Genomic DNA, 11,931 nt, shown 5'->3' on the forward strand with positions numbered 1-11,931 from the left:
ACAGTTTTTGTATTTTAAATTTAATTCATTTCAACTCTGCTCTTAATTATTTCACGTCTTCTACTGATTTTTGAATAATTTTATACTTTTTCTAAGGTCTTGAGCTGTAACATTGGATTATTTATTTGGGATCTATTTTTTTTAAATATAGGTACTTAATGCTATAAATTTTCCTCTTAGAACTGTCTTCATACTGTCCTAGAGATTTTGATATTCTATTTCTGTTCTTGTTTTTTTGATATTTTTTGATTTTTCTCGCCTGACTTTTTCTGTAATCCATTCCTCATTCGAAAGTGCATTATTTAATCTTAAGGTGGTAAAATGGTTTCTTTTTTTATCTTGTTATTTATTTCTAATTTCATTCCATCATTATCCGGTAGGATCTGAGGAATTATTGAGACAACCTGTTTCAAAGGTATTCTGTATGGTTTTATTTGTTAATATTTTTGATAGGAAGAAACTATTGATTTAATTTCTTTTGTGGAGGCTATTTAGCTGTGGACGCTCCTTAATTGCTGCCCTGCCCAGCACATCTTTCAGCCTAATAGGGTCTAATTGTGTGATATCTTTCATTGTCTTTGCTGTTCCTGTCCTGTTTTAACTTGGTCTGTTTTTTTTTTTTTTTTTTTTTTTTTGGACTCATTATACACAAATGGGGTGCAACTTTTCATTTCTCTGGTTGTGCACAGTGTAGAGTCACACCATTTGTGTACTCATAACATGTACATAGGGTAATGATGTTTGTCTTATTCCATTATCTTTCCTTTCCCCTTTTTCCTCCCCTTCCCCCAATTCCCTCTACAAAATCCAAAGTTCCTCTATTCTTCTCTCCCTCCAACCACCCCCCCCCCCGTTATGTATCATCATCCACTTATCAGAGAAAACATTTGACCTTTGTTTTTTTTGGGATTGACTTATTTCACTTAGCATGATAGTCTCCAACTCCATCCATTTACCTGCAAATGCTGCATTTCTGCTTTTCTTTTCAACCATTGTTAAGGATGTGAGCTTATGGAATTTTACTCTTTCTCTTTTCTCATAACCTAACCCTGGTCAGGGTTTGGGGTCAAGAGTTTCTATCTTTATTTTCTACTCCCAAAACCAAACTCAAAGTCTCTCTAAGTCTCAACCTGTCCAATATTGAATTTTCAGGTATTTACCAAACTGTCACACCTCACTGGTTTGCTATTTCCATTGCTTCATTTCTGGGCTGTGGAGGAGTCCAGGGTTGCTGCTTAGCTCTGCTCTGCCATATTCTTTCCTTTTTTGTCTGTGTCATTTTTATGAAGTTTTTATTGATGATTGAAGCACAGATATTCAAAATATCACTGAATTAAACTATGTTTAATCATGTTAGTGAGTAAGGAAACCTAATCATTTGTAAATATGACTGCAAGAGTCACAATGTAAGAAAATTATATTTTGAAGAAAAAAGTTTTGATAAGTTTAATCTACACTCATCAAAATTAGAACATATGACTGAAATAAGTCTTTTGTAGTAATTGATGTTGATTTGGGATTGTTTTTCCTTATAAAATTAATCCATTTTCAGACGTGTAGAACTCAGATCTACTCATTACCTCATTCAGCATGAATTTCTTTGAAAAACAAGAATGAGAAATTCTTAAAATGAGAAATTAGCACCTTGAACTAGGTTGACTCTATGACTTGAACCACAGATAGTAGAAAACTTTGTTGATAAATTAAGTTTATAATAGAGGTATCAACTGTCTTCTGTCAGCTGAAGATCATTTTGAATAGTTGAAAGAAGTCAACTCTCTTCACATCATCCAAGGAAAATCTACTCATTAACGCCTCCATTCCCTACTTCCTGTTTTGCAAAGATCAGATTCTTTAGTGTAGCTCATTAAACAGTGCATAGTGTGTGTGTGTGTGTGTGTGTGTGTGTGTGTGTGTGTGTAAGGTGGTGTTCGTGTTTCTTCTCCTCTTCCTCCTCCTCCTCTTCCTTCTCCTCCTCCTCCTTTTTTCTTTCTTCTTCTATTGAACCCAGGTCTTTGCACATGCTAGGAAAACTCTCTGCCACCCCCAACCCTATAAGGTCATTTTAAAAGCATTTCCAAGACATGTGATTCAACTACTCATTACTACTAAAGCTGGGTCTTTGGGAAACTATTTGGCCAGAAATAATCTGGTTTACAATCTATGGGAATTGAATTTCTAGACATTTAAGTAACAGATCTAACTATGAATACATTCTCCAAATTGCATAAAGACTGAATTCTTAAATTGGCTTTCTGATATCAAATTTATGAAAATGAATTAACATTGATATTGTGAAACACTGATATTCTACAAATGGGATTTATTAAATTGTAGTGCAAAATGGTACTGAAAACTAAATGAGAATAGTGTATGATCAGAATGGTATAAATATCTTAAGAAAATATCTTGAGAAAAGTTATCATTATAAAAAACTAGGAGGCAAAGATTTTAGCAATATTTGCAAGTATTCTTAGCTGGAAATAATTCTTGCCCATATCTGATGTTTCCTTCCCAAAAGATGTGCTCCATTAATGTAAATCTAAGCTTCTCTCCTTTATTTACCTAGCTCCTAGAAATATGGAGTGTCTTATTTGGTAACTTTGAGAAGACCAGGTGAACCTACATGACTTAGCTCCAACTTTCTCTCTGTTAGGAATGAGCCTGTGTGTTCTCAGTTGTAAATCTTTTTTTTTTTTTTTTTTTTAATATTTTTTTGGTTGTTGATGGACCTGTATTTTATTCATTTATTTGTGTGAAGTGCTGAAGATCCAATCCAGTTCCTCCATGCGAGGCAAAGTGCTCTACCACTGAGCCACAACTTCAGCTCCAGTCGTAAATCTTAACTGGTCAGGTTTCTTACATATGAGGAGGTCTGCTCAACTTTAGCACCACCCCACAAAAGAAACTATGTCCTTCCTCCAGTGTGACTTCTATTAGTAATCAGTTAGAGTTTTTCTCAAATGTTTCTGTTTATTGTTCTTCTCAACTTGTTCTAAGGAGGGCTGGGGTTATAACTCAGTGGTAGAGTGCTTAGCATGTGCGAGGCACTGGGTTCAATTCTCAGCACCACATATAAATAAATGAATAAAATAAAGGTTTATCAACATCTAAAAAAATTTTCTAAAAAAACCTTGTTCTAAGGTGACTAAAATAAGGTTGATAACTCTTGAGGAGCAACCCAGAGATACCAAAATTTGCTATATGTTCACCAGACACATTAGGAAATAATAAAAGTGAAATTTTGAGAGAGAAAATTTTCATGCATCCAAGGCCACAACTGTGTCTTGTACTTCTGGGGAAGAAACATACTGACTTAACTAGAGGTTTATTTTAATCCAAACCGATTTTTACACTTTTGTGCTTGGCTTTGAAGTTCCATAGCCTGGGGAAGAAGCTCTGACTGTCATGAGATATTTTGAGCTTGGCAGGTGACTGCAACTTATGACTTTCACAACTTGTGTGAGAAAAATTAGACATAGTCATTTAGTTGTGTTGGGGCTTCAAATGGAAAATACACAGCCCAAGCTTTTCCTAAATTGAGATGAGTTCATAGTAGTAAAGCGTTTTCCTAGTGCTTTAAACATGTGGTGGTCAATACTAGAGGACTCTAGCCGTATGTGGTTAGTTTGAAGACTAGTTAAGTAATTTAGATTGGATATTCCAGATTCCATTCTGCTTTCAGGGCCAGGGAAGACACTGTGGAGGGACATGCTAACTTTGAATTCATATGGAATTTTCACAGATTTGTAAGAATCACTCTCCCATCACAGAATCTCAAATTGGCTCTGAATATATTGATAACGAATTTTAACCCTGACTGGATATGCTTCATCCTAGATATATGTTAAACTTTATTAATAAATAAGAGATGTTGGTTCTTATTAAAGCACACACCATTCCCTTTACTGTAGAAGATGGCATAAATACCATTATTACAAAACCAAAATCTTAGAAGGAAACCAAGTATTCTGTGCCTGGGACTGTTAGCTATCTCATTAGATCTATAAAAGAAGAAGAAACTAGAGTAGTTTGGAAAGGATCCTTTAATTTTACTATTAAGCCCCCAAACTGTGTAAGGTTAATAAAAAAGGAATTGGCTCAATAAAACAAGAGGAGATTTTTAATTAATGTATTTCAGGAAAGACTAGAGGTAAAATGGCACCTTGAAGATCTAGTTAGACCAAAATACAAGGGGAAAAAAAGAAGTTCACAGATTCTAACTGCTTTTATGAAGGAAGATATTTTTGTTTTTATTAGATCAGAAATGGCAAACAAGACATTTATAAATCTATTAGGGAAAAAGCTAGAATGATTCTCCTAAGAAAGCCCAAGTCACTGAGTGATAACTTCCTAAAACCATGTTCTCACCTTGAGCAATTGGAGAGCCACACCTTGAAGACTGGGACAGCTATTTCAATTGGTTACAAAAATTCTAAACAGATTTGAGAGGAAATGCATGTGAAATATTCAACAATTTCTTACATAAAATTCCGTGTAATACAATCATTTTAGAAGGAAGTACAGGCATTGCCTTTACCCTGGGTGAACTTACCTTAGTGAATTAATGAAAATGGGATCCCAAAGAAAGGTAGCTGAAGAAAGTGAAGAAAGGGAGACATGTCAATCAGAGACCTTTGATTAAAGATCTTTGGGGAGATAATTGTCTGATAGATGGATATCTCCTGGAGAAATTATTCATGTCATAGAGATCATTGGAGACAATGAGCCAAGGACTTACTGACTTATTCAGTTACTGTGTAGACATCATCAGATGAATCCAGAGTATTTATAAAAATAATTGGGATAGAAAGCAAAGGTAAGATTAATGGAAGGGAACCACATTGTTTCAGCAAGCATAGTTAGATCTTATATGGATTAAAAGCCAATTTAAGAAATAGTGTAATTGCTAAGAAACTGAAGTAAACTTATTGAAAGATGTTGGGGAATAGAAAAGGGAAATTAAATACCAATAAATAAAAAGATTAAACTCAAGCATCAAAATGGCTTTAATATAGGTATCTGTTAAGGTATCTTAGAATGCACAATAAGGGTGTGTCTTAGGTTAAAACAAATTGGGAATTAAGAACTCTTCCTTAGAAGGCCCAAATAATACCATAGATGAAGGAAATGGAGATAGTTATTGTGGCACAGGACCAAAAATGGCTTTTTCTGAAGATGGTTCAGCTGTGTCACCTGCCAGAGCTTGTCCTCCAGGCAGTCCTAGGGTCCCAAAGCCCAAGGCTCTATAGGAAGATGGAATTGAGAGATCCTGGATATACTGGATGGGGAGGAAAGGCACCTGAAGTAAGCCTGAAGATAGGAGCTGCTCTCTTTGTAGTTAGATAAATTTGCAAGCAGGCAGAAATACCTCAAAGGAATGTTACAGAAAAATAAAAATGTAGGACACAGGTTAGATATATCCCAAAGTCAACTGTCCATAACCACATAGCTAAACCTTGGCATTCTGATTTCTACAAAATGCTAGCTGTAATCATAATCAAAACACAAAACATAATCTTTGGAATCTTGTCAAAAAGATTGAATTGAAATTAAAACAATCAGCTATAAACAAAGCAGTTCAAATACCTCGACTTGCCTAAAAAGTATTAATACGTAACTGTCAATCACAAAAATGATCCAAACACTCTTCTTTTATGCATTACAAACTGTGCCATAGATGCTTGAGTAAGGCTTCTTACCACTTCCATTTGAGGTCTCCCAGTTGGATAACTGCTCTTAGAATGCACAATAAGCTTAAAATTTTCCCAGTTTAATCTGATTTTATTTTTGACAACACTGTATGAGGACATGGGAAGCATAGATGGATTATTTTCATGAACATATAAAGAAATGTAAATGCAAATGCTAGAAGTGGAATCTGAAAATAAAGTTGCTGAAAGAATTTTCCCATTTGAGCTTAAGGAAGGAGTTCAAGAAGTCTAATCAATTGGTCTTGAATGAGTGACAGCCTTTTAGATCAAGTCCAAGATTTTCCTGTTCCTTCAAATATCACTGTGTTTATGTTGGGGCAATGGTAGCCCTGGTTCTGGAGAGAGATTTTTACCTAATTGATCTAAGGGCAGGGAATGATTTTCTATAACTGGGTAGTTGTTACTAAGTGTTGTGATATTTCTATGTATTCTTTTAATTCTTTGGAATTTTTTAAAAAGTGAGGGTCCTAAGAGACTAGGCATTGAACAACTATAACTTCTAAGGCTTCTGCAAACTCATTCCAGAGAGAACTGGTGCAGTTGTTGAAAGGACCCCATCTCTATGCAGAAAATCCCTCTGTTTGAGCTTGAGTAGAGAATAATACATGAGGTGCAGGTGGAAAAAGAGATTTTACTTTGTAATTCAACTTTGCACTTTGAATTTTAATACATAGGACAAGAGGATTTTATTTTAGATTTTAGTTTCCTTGGATTTTAATGACTTGGAAATTCAACTTATGAAAGGACTAAATCTTTGGACCTAAATTTATTTCTTGGAATTTAATAGTGGAAGGGAAACTATTCAAATATAACAAGATAGCATCAGTCTCCTTGTAGAACCTTGTCATGCTACATTGAACAGCATGCATAGTCATAATTTTGGACAGAGAATAGGTGATACATTTGTAGCTTTAGTAAGGAATGGACTCAAAGTTTATGTGTTGAATATATTGTTATGACTTACTAAGATTCTTCTGGGGACGATATTTGAGTGGCCTGCTATTGAGCTCTCTAGGAAGCCCCGAACAGTAGAGATTGGTAGGGTGTGGCTTCATTGAGGTGTGAGTTCTAAGGCAGACAGCCATGTCTAATTGACCATAGGCTTCATGCTTAAGTTCAGCGAGTTCAGAGAATGAAAAGCCGGGGCGTGCTACTGGGGCTCACTTCTGTCCTCATGATGTGTGTGTGTGTGTGTGTGTGTGTGTCTATTCTCATATATCCTCAGTTAGTTGTAACTCTGGGCTTCATTCTGTTTCTTTAATCCCTCTGACTCTGAGAAGAAGTCTTAGACTTTGAGTCTGTTTAGGATGAATAACTGAGCATGCTCAGTTTGCCTCCGGTCTTCCTCTTCTCAGAAGCAAACATGCATATGATACATGGGGAGTCCTATCTTGGCCTCGTGCTACCATGGCTAATTACCCAACACTGGAATTCAGAATTGATGGGTCCAAACATAAAGACTGAATCTTTTAACTTGACCTCTGTTAGATATAAAAGTGATATTTTATTTTTCTGTTTTGTTTTGATCCCTGATATAAACCTTGGCTTTCTTTGCTGTCAAAATCCAGTTTGGTGATTTTTTTCAGTATTTCCAATTTCCTAATCTGAGTTGCAATTCAATTCAGTAAATAGTTATTCACTGCTCACTCTATATCACTATGCTGGGCACTGGGAATATATAAACAAATAATATTGCATTAGATGGTGTCCATTTACTTACATGCTTAAGTCCAATGATATAAAAATATAAAAAATCCTAAAGACAGTATAAGGAGAAAGTGATCAGCCTGCCTGGCAGTTCAGAAGCAGGCAGCTTTGATCAAGAGGGAAATTTTTAGCACAATAGGTAAGCAGTGGAAGCACATTTTTGACAAACAGACCAGAAGACATTTAAAGACATATGTGAATCAGCTTTTCCATTTCTTCCTGATTGTCCTTTCTCCAGAATAGACATTCCTAGTAGCCCCAACTTTCATCCTGTCACCAGGTCCGATTCCTGACCCTCTAGTTGCTTGTCTCTGGCTGTGCTTTAGCTTATCTGAAGTTTTTAAAGTGACAGTCTACTCTAGGTGTGTTCCAGGCAGCCCTGAGGATAGAAAAACTCCTCCTTCTTTCCCTCTAGGCCAAAGCAAGGCAAAGAGAAAGAAAAATGAGATGTGTTCTATTTCTGTTGTGGCATGATTTCCCTCCAGTCATGGGGAGGTTACTTTGGCAACAGCCATTTATGTCCCTTTAAATAACTTCCTGGTTAGGGATTCTTCATTTTCATAAAGCCAACAAGTCCTGAAGATACTGTTTGAAAGTAGCCATGCCATTTTTTCTCTTGCTCTCATTGTTTAAAAAAACATTTGAACAAATAATACAATATTTAAAAACATATTGGCATAAAAGTGAATGTATTAGTTAAAGTCTGCATATTAATTTGGAGATTTTGTTACAGCACTGATAATAAAGCTGATGTTCATGTGGCATTGCATTAATAATTTCAGGAAAAGGATATACTTTTTACAAGCATACTCATTGCTGATTGCACCATGACTTTGAAAAGGGAGGAACTATTAACTTTTCATGTTTGCAATAACATATAGAATCACTGCAGTGCATTGTTGTGGGGGGTAATTCATCTTGTGAGAACAAACACAACTCTGTTTAGAAGTTCCCAAAATGATTTTTCATTTAATAGTTTCTTACTGACACTGTGCCATACCAAAGTGTTGCAACCAATTACAGTTGGTAACCTCTGTAGTGAAACTAACTCTGAAAATGTAAGAAATTGCTTTTAATGAGCAATTAAAATGTCTACTCTAGAATCTTTAAAAGACATTAAGTTTTACTTGGGGTATAGAAAGTTACTTGCAAAAATATACTTCTTGCTATTTTATATGACAGAGTATGAAAAGGTATTCCACAACATTATTGAGAAAGGTCTATTGAACAACATTATAGATTTATTTAGTTCTACACATCTCACTGTTAGACATTTTAAGATGAAAAGTTTGTTCTTTCAATTAATCAAAAATGTTGTTCCCTTCCTCTTAGCTAGGTCACTCAGGTCTTTATCCCAGTCAGCATTTTCCCCCAGTTTCTTGGCTGATTTCCATTCCTGAAGAATTAGGTCTGGTAATTAAATCCAGTCTCAGCACAATTTTTTCAACCAGTTTGTTTAGATTCTATGCAAAATGGAATCCCTTAGGGACAGAGAATGAACATGTTGTGGTATATAATTGCAATGAAACATATTTAACAGTTATTTTTGAAGGAAGAACTTAGAGATTTCCTTTGACTTGACTCAGCTTCAATATATTTATGCCACTTTTTCTATTTATATTTCCCATCCCTTATAATTAGATATGTTCATATATATTTTCTGATGCTTTTCATTATCAGTAAACTTTTTGTGAATGATTTTGTTTAAGTCAGTGTATCTCTCCTGATTCATATACACATACATTAAAATATTTTTAATGAGACATGCTACAGATCAGAAATATACACATAAATATAATACTTTTGTACTATGTACTTATGTATTTTAACATCTTGTATTGTGATATAAACATTTATTTGTATGTGTTTTGATACTTATCTTCTATAGTTATATCTTACATTTTTAAGTATTTTGATCTGATCTCTTCCTGCAAGTCATCATTTAAATGTTCTGAAAGTATGAAAGGAGTAGGAAAATTGGGATCTAAAAATATAATGTGGGTTGCTGTTTGAGGTCACCTCTAAAATCGCTTATTTAGTCCATTCCCCAAGTTTCCAGCTGTACTATTTCATCATAGAATGGAATTTACAAATTGCCTCCTGATGCTTTCAGATTCTGTCATGTATAATAAAAATTTTACAAGAGTTTCTAAGAAAGGTTGTGAAAATGATTTCCTAGAGGTCCTTAAGAATAGTGTCTCCCACAGAAAACTTTCGTTTGTTTGGGCAGTTAGTTGGCATGCATGATTTTGTGTCTAAGAGTATTTGAAATGATGTTCCTTCTAGTCTCAAATTCCTTTTCAGACTATTTCCTTTTCATCAGAATATTTATAACAATATCAATGACCTAATAACTGAAAAATATACACACTCATAGGTTATAAAGTCATGTACCACATGATGATGTTTTGATCAGTGATAGACAAGATATGGATTGGTGGTCCATAATATTATAATGGAGCTGAAAAATATTGCCTAGGGACATCATAGCTGTTGTGAAGAGGTAGAGCAACCCATTTTGTGGTGCTGCTGATGTAAATAAATCAACCATGTTTTGCCAGAAAGTGAAAAACTTGAAACATATAACTATGTATATTACATCGTTCTTGATAATAAATGACTATGTTACTGGTTTGTGTATTTTTATATATACATTTATTGTTACTTTTAGAGTGTACGCCTATTTATAAAGAAAAATATTTACTGTAAAACTGCTGTGGTACACCAACAACAGCCTCATATATGTCGTGTACACTGCATCTCTTGATTGCATCAAAAGGTCACCTTGACTGGTTAACCTATAGTTGTATAAATATACACTGTGATGCTCATACAATGATAAAATTGTCTAATGACTCATCTTCAGAACTAAGAATGTATCCATCATAAAACAATGCTTGCCTATGATATATATATAAAATACACATACAGGTATGAATCTCAAACACAAAATCAGGTGATTAAGAAAAAAGGACTGGGGGTGTTGCTCAGAGGTTAAGCACTTATGGGTTCAATTTCTGATACCAAAAAAAAAAAAGACTTCATTTTTATTTTTTGTATCTGAGTTTAATTTGTTTGAAGATCCCACTCTTCTATGCAGCAGACATTACATTTTCATCCCAAAAGCTCTTCTCTTCTCCTGCCCAGGTTATGTTCACAAGAGGAGGGGTTGGTTAGGAGAAGGCAGTGTGGCTTTGTTACAGTCAGGTATTGAGAGGAACCATACGCTATGTGGTATTTGTTGTCTAACCATGCACCTGTCAACTGAGACCTTCCCATTCGTATCAGTCTTGGGTCATCTCACACAGATAATTGCTGTACCTTCCTGGTTCCAACCATAAGAACTCAGTCACATAGGAATTGTCTGTACTGACTCACCTCTTCCATGCTGTTTGCTGCTCTCTGGTGCAATTTTATCAGTTTTTTGTTTATTTCTTTGACAGTCAAGGGACACATAAGCCCATCCTTAGACTACTGAAACCCCTTGTCCTAGATTTGCCACTGCTGTAGCTACCCTTTGCTCTTGTATACACTGAGGTTGAGAGCACTAGAATCTCAGCATTTTTAGGATTTTGCTGAGCATATGGAAGAACTTCCCCTTATTAATCTGCCAAATATCTATCCATATTTCATTGTCACTTTCTCCCCTTTCCTCTGTGATTAGCCATGAAGGCTGGGCCAACCTCAGACACCCTCTGAAGGACATGACAAACATCTAGTTGTTCTATCTTTTTTCTCCAATTATTTTATGTGTTCTCCAATTTTTTAAGATTTTTAAAAAATTTTTATTTATTTTTTCATTATCTTTTTTTGACAGTGATAAATATTTAAAAAATTGTTTTTCATACATGTATATAGGGTAATAGTGTCTGTCTCAATCCTTGAATTCCTGACCTAGTTCACCGGAGAGGGAAGGGTTGGGAGTTGAAGGACAAGAGAATAGATGACCAGTGATAAGAGGTGAATAGATGAAGGGTGAATCTGAAAGAGCAGGCACTTTGCAATGACATTGGGGAGCATCACAGGAGGCCAAGGGTTGAACTAGAAGTATATTTGGAGAGGGACAGACATGGGAAAAGGTTGACTAGATTAATCATAGTTTGAATTATAGAAGTTTTTCCTCAAAGCAGTGAGGGTGGTCTTTGAAGATTATTGAATAGAAAATGTTATAATCTAAGAAATGGGATGGATTGAACATGCTTTATGGAGATATACTTTAGGTAAGGAATTGATAAGGTTTATGATTGAGGGAGAGCAATACAAATATGATTCCAAGGACCTAACTTGGGCAACAGTGAGCTCATTTTATGGGAAAATGGGTCATTCAGTGTTAGTGATACCATGTTGCAGAGCAACTTTGAGATACCCAGCTCATACTTAAAAATATGGAATTGGCAAAATGAATTCTATTGTCATGTATAACTAAAAAGAACAAATAAAAAAGAAAGAAATATGGAATTGGAGTTAAGAGGAGAGGTAAAGCCCAGGATTTTTGAATAAATGAAAAAGA

Source organism: Sciurus carolinensis, chromosome 5, assembly GCF_902686445.1.
Source record: "Sciurus carolinensis chromosome 5, mSciCar1.2, whole genome shotgun sequence".
Taxonomy (NCBI): domain Eukaryota; kingdom Metazoa; phylum Chordata; class Mammalia; order Rodentia; family Sciuridae; genus Sciurus; species Sciurus carolinensis.